The sequence below is a fragment of the Nilaparvata lugens genome, chromosome X (assembly GCF_014356525.2).
Source record: "Nilaparvata lugens isolate BPH chromosome X, ASM1435652v1, whole genome shotgun sequence".
In the NCBI taxonomy this organism is placed as follows: Eukaryota; Metazoa; Arthropoda; class Insecta; order Hemiptera; family Delphacidae; genus Nilaparvata; species Nilaparvata lugens.
This window is the reverse complement of record NC_052518.1, coordinates 86,991,256-87,001,156: the sequence shown is the minus strand read 5'-3', so window position 1 is coordinate 87,001,156 and position 9,901 is coordinate 86,991,256. Positions and strand designations below refer to the sequence as shown.

At 32.9% G+C, this 9,901-nt stretch overlaps 1 protein-coding gene across 1 annotated transcript in view; it reads left to right on the top strand.

The window, feature by feature from the left end:
* The window catches only part of LOC111045153 (transcription initiation factor TFIID subunit 1), a 182,180-nt gene extending 178,870 nt beyond the window's left edge, over positions 1-3,310 (top strand). Inside the window, exon 8 of the mRNA XM_022330471.2 lies at positions 1-3,310. This exon is cut by the window's left edge and continues 1,137 nt beyond it. The gene's annotated coding sequence lies outside the window, so the exon portion shown is untranslated.
* Positions 3,311-9,901: the final 6,591 nt, after the last annotated feature.

Here is a 9,901-nt window from a genome sequence, read left to right as displayed (position 1 = left end):
AAAATTATTTCCCAACTGATCCTATCTATTCTTAATATGCTGAGAAGAGCTCCTGTACTCTTTTCTATATAACTTTTCAACTACTGCTTGTAACGAATACAAGTATGCCATGTGTATTGAAGTAGCATCAAGCTTCAGTCCATGATTACTCATTCACAAGAATGAGCACTCATTCCATGAGAACACATTTATGAACAACACAAAAACAACACAAATGTGTTCCATCCTCACATCATAACTTCATACGGTACATCATTGTCATGTTTACTAAATGCTTATAATTGGTGTTACTGTCTGATCCATGTTATTCGGTGTCTACTCTGTATATGATCATTAAATATAATAGATTGATATTGTCGATGGTTTAAGAATAAATATATGTCAGTAGCTTTAAGAAATCTACATATAACCTTGTATCTTTCCACTCTTTTTCATTGTATCGTATGGTGCTATGAAACTATCAACAGTATTTCCCTCTTGGCTGTCATGTTATTGTGATCATATAATATTCTAGCTTCAAAATGGTCTACAAGGCCATCTTATGGAGCGAAAAATAGTTATAATATAATATAGAGATAAGTATATTTTTAGAGTTTAAGAACTCATTGAACTCATCACATTCAAAACTATATCGAATGTTTATCAATATTTATAAATATTTATATTTGTTTATAATTATTAGAAGTTCTATTTTCCAAGCATGTTTCGTTGTTGTAATAAATCCAGTATCGCATTTATCTATTGTTATAAATTCATCTACGAATGCGGAATAAACGGAATATATAGTTTATTATTCATGAAAATTGTTATAAATCACTATTTATGATGAACGGTAGTTGAAATTTATATTTTCATAATTGAGCTACTATTTTTGCATGACCATAATGCCTACTTTACTCATACTTGAGAAATTCTATATTAATTATTGAATAAAGTTAATGAAGTTGAGGAACTAGAGTGTAAGAGTGAATTATATGGATTGAAATAATGTAGGTGCGATTTTGGTAGGGGGTAGGGAGTGGTGCTACGATTGAATAGGCTATAATATACTAGAAAGTTTTCTATAAAAAATATATAACTTAATTGACAAACCGTCAATTTTTATGAAAAAACAACGTGAAATTATCCATCATTCAACAAATTTTAGTTTTTTATCTATATTTATTTCTCTACTAAATTAATTTTGAATAAAAAAGGAAATGTATTGAAATGAGGTTTTAGTTGTTCGATATTGCAACCTTACCGGTACTAATTTACTCCTAATTTCCACTATCAGGTCATCATCATTTTCATCTTCATCTTCATCTTCATCTTCATCTTCATCAGAGATGTATTATATGTTCGATGGATGTTAGAGATAAGTAAGTGTATACCCTATTATAAGATGACTGTCAATGTAATAATATAACTTTTTGCATCGGTATACTAATGTTGCTGCTTTTCGATGTCAAACAATAAAATGAATGTATATTGCATTTGAATAGCTGTCAGTCAACCTTTATTGTTCAATAGTAACTTCAGAGACTGTATTGACGAGCTATCCTTATTTGTGAGCATGAATGATGTTGAATGAAATTTTGATTATTTATATTTTATTTACTTGCATTTACTACTCAATGTCTTTTTGGCTGTGAAATATTAGTGGTAGTGGTAGTAGTAGTAGTAGTAGTAGTAGTAGTAGTAGTAGTAGTATAGTAGTAGTAATAGTAGTAGTAGTATTAGTAATAGTAGTAGTAGTATTAGTAATACTAAAAATAACTATATATAGTAGTAGTAATGGTAGTAGTAGAAGAAATAGTAGTAGTAGTAGTAGTAGTAGTAGTAGTAGTAGTAGTAGTAGTAGTAGTAGTAGTAGTAGTAGTAGTAGTAGTAGTAATAGTAGTAGTAGTAGTAGTAATAACCATATATAGTAGTGTATAGTATTAGTAGTAGTAGTTGTAGTTGTAGAATCTAGCTTAGTATATTGTTGTGGCAGTGTCAAAACTCTAAATCATTTTAAAAGTATGAATGTTGCTGTAATAGGTGTTTTTGATATAAGTCAACAATGGATGTCTTCTTTTTTGCTGATAAAACTAAGTAGTATAACAAGCACTTATTATTTACCATGATTATTGTGAATAAAAAGTTCAACTCATTGAGAAATACTCTGAGGAGGGGAAAAGCAAGCGTTATATCATATATTATTATTATATTTTAAAGTGTGTACAGTAGGCTTATTAGAGTTAGTTGCTAAGAAGTCAAATGCTCTTCATTGAATGAACATGTGTTTCAAGAAAATGTATAGGCTAAGCATTCAGCATCACAAAACCATTCATATAAATGTCATTAGTATCAAATGTTAAACTTACAATGTTTAACCGATCACTAGTATCATGAGCATATTATTGTCGTCCATGCATGAACAATAAACTAATATCATCGAATATAAGAAACTTATGAAAATAATTCTTGAATCAGTTATTTTCATAAGAAATTTAAGATCATCTGACAAGGAGTCAGAAGAGAACCTTCTATCATAGTAAATTTAAGGAATGGTACAATTGCTTAAATTTCCGTAGGAATAGAGAAAAGGCTAAGATGATCATTAGGTTTGTGAGATTGCATTGAATCAGTTGAAGTTTCATGTTACCCAAGTTGAATTCAATGAAAATGAAAGAATAAACAAGTAGATAACTTTGAAAAAATTGTGTAACAGAAGACTGTAAGATTGAAATAAGGATATGAGGCCTATTGTACTGTAGCCTATAGTTTTGAGAAAAACTGAAGGGTACTGACCAATTTCTATCTCACATATGAATCATAAGTCAATGAATTTCAAATATTAGAATCAGTTGAAATTATCGGATGAATGAATCAGTTACGGGCCTAAGTCTGGTAAAAATAAGCGTACCACTGTCTTCATGATGAACTTATCATGAAAACTTATTGTACCTATCCTAACTCCGCCTAATAATTAAGTATATATGTTTGTTTTAATTGATTTTGAATTTTCGAAGAAAGCGTAACATAATCTAAAATTGACTGTTTTTATAGAGCTATCACATATTTTAATATATTAAATGGTTATATAGTTCTTATGTGTATAATATTAGAAATAGATAGTGTAGGGTATGATTGTTTGTCTACATCATCTTCACAAACTCATGATAAGTTTTTAGCTTAACTAGCTAAACTGCTTCTTGATCCCAACTCAATTCTTACAATATGGTGTGTTCCTCTTCAAGTACTTTGCATGTGGTACTAAACCGTGCAGTAGACTACTCAACTTGTACTTACTTTTAAGATTTATTAAAGCCTGTTCAAATTTCAATGCCTGTGTCTTGTATATTTTAGAGCCTTCAATGTTGCTGAATTTTTGTAAAACTTTAAAAAAATATTTGTACAGCATAGATGGTACATATACATATACCAATTTTATAATTTGAATACCGTATTATTATTCTACAAGCTTTGTGATAATGTTTTTGAGGAAGCTTATTTCCTGAGGTTAGTAGGGCTACTAAATAAGAACCAAAGAAGCCAAGTTTTAAAGAACTGAACTTTCTTCTATCTACAATAATTAATGTACACTGTCTTCAGAAATGTTGTGTATAAGGCAATTCACCACATTAACTCAGATGAATTATTGCATTATTATGAATTATTTCATGAAAACTATCCATTTACAGACAAATTATCAGTATATTTATATTATTATTAATTTCATTTCCTCTTCTATTGCCAGCGCAATAAAAGTATGATACTTTTTATCTACAGCCTCGAAAAGATAATTATACAAAACTATTATTCTCATTTTTAGGCTCCCGATTTGAATTTATTTTCTTCGATATATTCGACTTAGTAATATCAACACATCTGCATTTCTTCTATCTCATAAAAAATCCTATAGATATAATTTTTCATGTCAAATGCATTTTTTCAATTATTGTTTTATTCTTCTTACAAGAGACTCAAAGATTCTTTTTCAATCACTGATACGTGCGCTGCTGCATTTCTATAATTTGAGTACCGTACGCTTTATTCTTTAAAGGAATAAGAGTTATTAATTCATAAACTGGCAGGTCTAATTAGAAACTTGACAAACTGAAAACTTGACCTACTGAAATCTTGAAGAATTTAAAATAGGCCTATAACCATCCTCGGTAAATCAACAATATGCAAAATTTCAAGTTTATCAGTTCAGTAAGTCAGACGTGGAGATGAATTATTTATGAATTTCCTATCCCGTACTAATAAATAATATATAAGCCAATTCATTCCTTCATTATATTGCAGATTAGATATTCTAATAAATGCTTGAATTGTCTATGCTTATGCTCTCTCAATCTAAATTTGTTAGTTAAGTTGAAGTTTCCTGTGTTTTTCATTTTTCAAGTAGATCCTTTCAAGTGAATCTCAAACTAAGTACTTGAAATATTTTCTAGATTTACTTAGTTTGGAACACTTCAACAAGCACAACAGCCCTACTAACTACTGGATTCCTAGCACACTTTTCAAATTCGCCTCTCCGTATTTGGATTATTCATGCAAATGATTTGAAGATAAATATTTTCATCGGCTAAATCTATTGCTTGCGTACCGGTATGCCACAAATATTCAAGATCATTTCATTGTTGACATGTGTTCATTGTCGCTACTCATAAGAAATTTTGAAGAATCATATAAATTCTATCATAGCTTCAATAATTTTATATATTATATTGAAGATGTTTGTATATTTACTCAATACACAGCATATCACCTTAGATGTTTATGTGTGATTACAGAAGAAATCGCTTCCATTGTAAATCAAAGCACAATTGGATATTCCAGGGTTTGAATATAATTGTAATGAATTGAGCACGGAATTTCCAAAAGTGAAATCTGCTCTCAATAAATATTACTCTATCGCTTACTAGAAAAATTTATGTTTTTAGCTACTAGCTTATTGATAGTATATCGCATTATGTATTGTATTATTACCTATTAGATTGATTATCCTATTGTCGCTATATCTGGTGATGGCCTAAAGATATACTTTTTCCATGTACATTATTAGATAACCATGAATGTGTAACATTGATGTATAGATTAAATATTATGAAACGTTGGAAAGTTGATTTTGATGTGATTTGAATGGTCGTGTTAGAATTTTCTACAACACATGAGAGATTGAAGAGCTATCAGTCAGCTTCCAGAGCTAAAATGAAATGAGAGATAGAAGAACTTGAAAGTAAGAAAGTTTGCGTGGTTCTCACCATGGATTTATGTAATTTTTCTTTGAACAATTCACATTTTTTTTACTCGATTTACTTGTCAATGTTTTCAAATAGCAATTCATATGTTTTCGAGGGAAAAGCGGTTCACCAGCACAGTACCAGTGTACTGTGATTTATACAAACTGATGAGTTATATGATCTCTATATTGAGAGCATCAATATATTTTATTTCTATATATCTAGAAATTATGAAACTCTTTTGCAAATTATATTTTACATGTTATTTATCATGAAAAATCTTTCTGTTCTGTTAAAAATGTTAATATTATACATTTTTAGATGAATTCTTCAATAAGGTTAATTTGATTGGAGTGATTTCCACCGTCATGGATAGTGGATTGTGATTTGTTACTAATGTGATTGGTGGTAGGTGAGGTATATTTTGTATAATGAAATCAGACAACATGATAGATTATAAACGCATACCACGAATCGTTTGTATTTCTAAATGATGTTCTGTGGCTTTATGATAGATAAATAACTTGAGAAGGCAATGGTTGAAAATCTAATTTTCTAATGTTGAATAGTTAATCGAGGAAAGTGTTTTTGAATGAAATTCAATTTTATTTATTAAAATTATTTACAAGCATTTTGTCCATTATTTATTTTTTTACACCTTCATACATTTTCAGAAGAGTTATTTTCCTCAAATATAGCCTATATAATTCATTACAAAATGTGAAATATTCGAAGTTTAATTATAATTATTAATACCTAATTTATTGTCTTTTTACTTTAGGGCTACTTTTGATAAAAATAAAAATATTAATCTGAGTACCCTTGTAGATTATTTTGTCACTACATGTTTCGGCTACTAATGCCATTTTGCTAAAATGGCCATTTGCCATGGCATTAGTAGCTGAAACCATGTAGTGACAAAAAAATCTACAAGGGTACTCAGATTAATATTTTTATTTTTATCAAAAGTAGCCCTAAAGAAAAAAGACAATAAAATGAGGTATTAATAATTATAATTAAACTTCGAATATTTCACATTTTGTAATTATATAGGCTATATTTGAGGAAATTAGATTATTTTGTCACTACCTACATGTTTCGGCTACTAATGCCATTTTGCTAAAATGGCCATTTACCATGGCATTAGTAGCTGAAACCATGTAGTGACAAAATAATTTACAAGGGTACTCAGATTAATATTTTTATTTATTAATACCTATATTAGTAATAATATAAAGTTAGTATTGATGAATCCCATAGTGTGTGAATCTATGAATTTCAAAATGCTTCAAAGAAAATAATAGGCCTACTTCATAACTAAAGTGCGAGATTAATTTCTTTTAACACGGCTCTTTCTCAAAGACGGAGAGGTCCGATGCTCTATCCTCCACTAATCTCTCCCACTACCTAGCAGCATTCTCCTTCTTTTGTGTCTGTGTGAGAGAGCTTTGTAACGCTTCGCTCCCCTCCACTGGCAATGTTCCAAAGTGATATGTTTGTGTATGTTACGGAGATGTGTTCATCACAAGAACCTGAAACGAAATGACACGGCAGCATCCAATTGTGCGCAGGATGTCGTCTGTGACTATGCTACAAACTGTGGAGGGAGAAATGGGTTTCTCCTCTTCATGTTAAAAGTAATTTATCTCGCACATAAGGAGATATCTATCCAAGCTGTCACTCTAGTACTTTCATAATCTGCTTTATTATTAAGATTATAATATCTACAATACATAAAGATGGGCCTATAGATTTTACTAAAAAGGCATTCAGAATCATACATAATTGTAACTCAAGACCCACAGTTGAACAACTTTTTAGAGTTGAAAAAATAAATCTTCTGCCCTCTCCAATTTCAATTTTTTCTAGTATCTAACAGTAGTTTTTTTAACACTTTCTAACAATTTGAATAATAGAAACAGTTGGCAGCTATGTGCTCAATAATAAAACTGAGAAACTAAAACTCAAATTCTCAAGATAAATATATCTCCTGCTCTGTCAAAGTAAATAGAATGCTATCGGTATCATTACTCGTGGGAGTTGCTGGTCTCCTAACTGGTGCCTCCCCAGGTGGTGGATAGGGGGATGCCTCCTAGATATAGGTGGTACCGGGGAAATGAAATACCCGGGGCGGACCAAAACCAGCAAACACAACTGCTGCCTTGCAGACGGGTATCAGTGGATACTCAAAGGCTAAGGGAACAAAACCCTGAAAGGAAATTGGCTGCTGCCTTGTAGCTCGGCATTGGATTGTCAAAGGCTAGGGAAGGAAACCTGAAAAAACTACCTGCTCCTCCAGGTTGGGGGTTGGGCGAGGGGCTAACAACCCCTCCCTATAAAGAAAAAACATAGTTTCAGAACCTCACAATGAGCCTTGGAATGGACTGGATTTATGGAATAAAGAACCTGGCAGACAAAAAAGGAAAAGAATGGAAAAGGATTTGAGAATATTCACATGGAATGTACGAACTCTCTACCGGGCTGGTGCAATGTAACAATTGATGGACATAATGAATGATTATACAGCAGATTTGATAGCTATTCAGGAAATGAGATGGACAGGGCAAGGAATGATGAGGGAAGGTAATTATGATCTGTATTATAGCTGTGATGAGAGAGATCATACCTTTGGAGTAGGTTTTCTTGTTGGAAAGAGACTCAAGAATCTGGTATTGGACTTAAAGCTGTCAATAGTAAGTTATGTGTGATAAGACTCTAAGGGAAGTTTTTCAACATGAGTGTTATCAATCTACATGCACCAACAGAAGATAAAACAGAAGATGAGAAGGAGGATTTTTATGACTTGCTGGAGAGAAGCTATGATGAATGTCCAAGACATGATATGAAAATTATAACTGGGGACATGAATGCCAAAGTTGGTAAGGAGGAGGTCTATCTATAGTAGAATAGCTGGAAAAAAACAGTCTTCATACAGAGAGTAATGAGAATGGCACAAGGTTGATCAATTTTGCTGCATCTAAAAGGATGGTTGTAGGAAGTACACTTCATCCTCGCAAAAACATCTACAAGGCTACATGGGTCTATCCCAATGGAGAGACTTTCAATCAGATCGATCATCATTTCTTAATTGATGGGCGACACCTTTCCAGCTTAATCAATGTAAGGACCTACAGGAGAGCAAACATTGATTCTGACCACTATCTTGTTGAAGCGGTTGTGAGAGCACGCATATTAAGAGTAAGGACAATAAAGGGGTCTCCAACTACTAAATATAATGTAGCACTACTTAATAATCCTAACACAGCACAACAGTTCCAGGAAAAAGTGAGTGCACAACTGAGGCTGGGAATGGAGGAGAGTGAAGGATATGATTGTTGGGGAGTTGGGGTGTCCAAGCACTGGATGGTGCAGCAAATGAGATTCTTGGACATGTTTCTAGACAAAGTAGAGGAACATGGTTTGATGATGAATGTCATGAGATTTCTAAGAAGAAGAACGAGGCCTACAAAATTTTGCAGCAGTGAAGGACAAGAAGTGCTATAGAAAGGTACAAGGGACTGAGAAGGGAGGAGAAGAAAATGCACAGAAGAAAAAGGCAAGAATTTGGGAATGCTAAATTTGACAGTATTGAGAGACTGGCAGGGCAAACTGAGACAAGGAAATTTTATGCCATGGTGAATGATGAAAGAAAGGAGTTGATGCCAAGACCTGTAGTGTGCAGAATCAAGAATGGCACTCTCCTGAGTGAGCAAGGAGCAGTGATGAATAAATGGAAGCAGCACTTTGAAGAGCTTCTAAATGGAAGCGAGGAGCAGCAGCCTGAATCCAAGGATCAAATAAATTCAGTTACTAACCAAGAAGAAATGGATGAGGCAACACTGGAGGATGTTGTCACAGCTATAAAAAAAATTAACAACAACAGATCTCCAGGGAAGGATGGAGTAGTGGCAGAGCTTTTCAAACATGGTGGAGATACTCTGTGGCACCTTATGCACCAAATAGTCATCAAATCGTGGAGAGAAGAGACCATGCCTCATACATGGAATCAGGGAATACTATGCCCCCTGTTGAAGAAAGGTGATCCCATGGATTGTAAGAATTTCAGAGGCATTACTCTATTGAATGTTGGCTACAAGATCTTCTCAAATGTCCTCTATGAGAAACTGAAACCTCATACTGATGGGAAAATAGGAAACTACCAGGCAGGGTTCCGTGCAGGAAGATCCACAGTGGACCAAATATACTGCTTGCGACTTCTAATGGAGAAGATGTTGTATTACAATGTCAACTCTTTCCATATGTTTGTGGATTTTGAGGCTGCATATGGCGGTGTAAAAAGTAAGAAACTGTATGATGCCATGTATGAGCTAGAAATACCTCATAAACTTATGAGGCTTGTTTAAATGACTATGAGTGCAGTTCAATGCCAGGTAAGAGTACAGAATCTTCTATCAGATCCATTTCAGTCTTACAATGGTCTTAGGCAGGGTGATGCTTTAGCATGTCTGCTTTTCAATGTGGCATTGGATAAAGTAATACGAGACTTTAAAATTGACAGTAGAGGAATCCTGCTCAATAAGACAATTCAATTACTGGCTTATGCTGATGACATTGGCATTGCAGCCAGATCAGTCCCCTATATGATGGAGGCATATAATAGCATGAGAGGGGCAGCAAATAGTATGGGACTGATTGTAAACAAGCAGAAAACAAAGATGATGGTC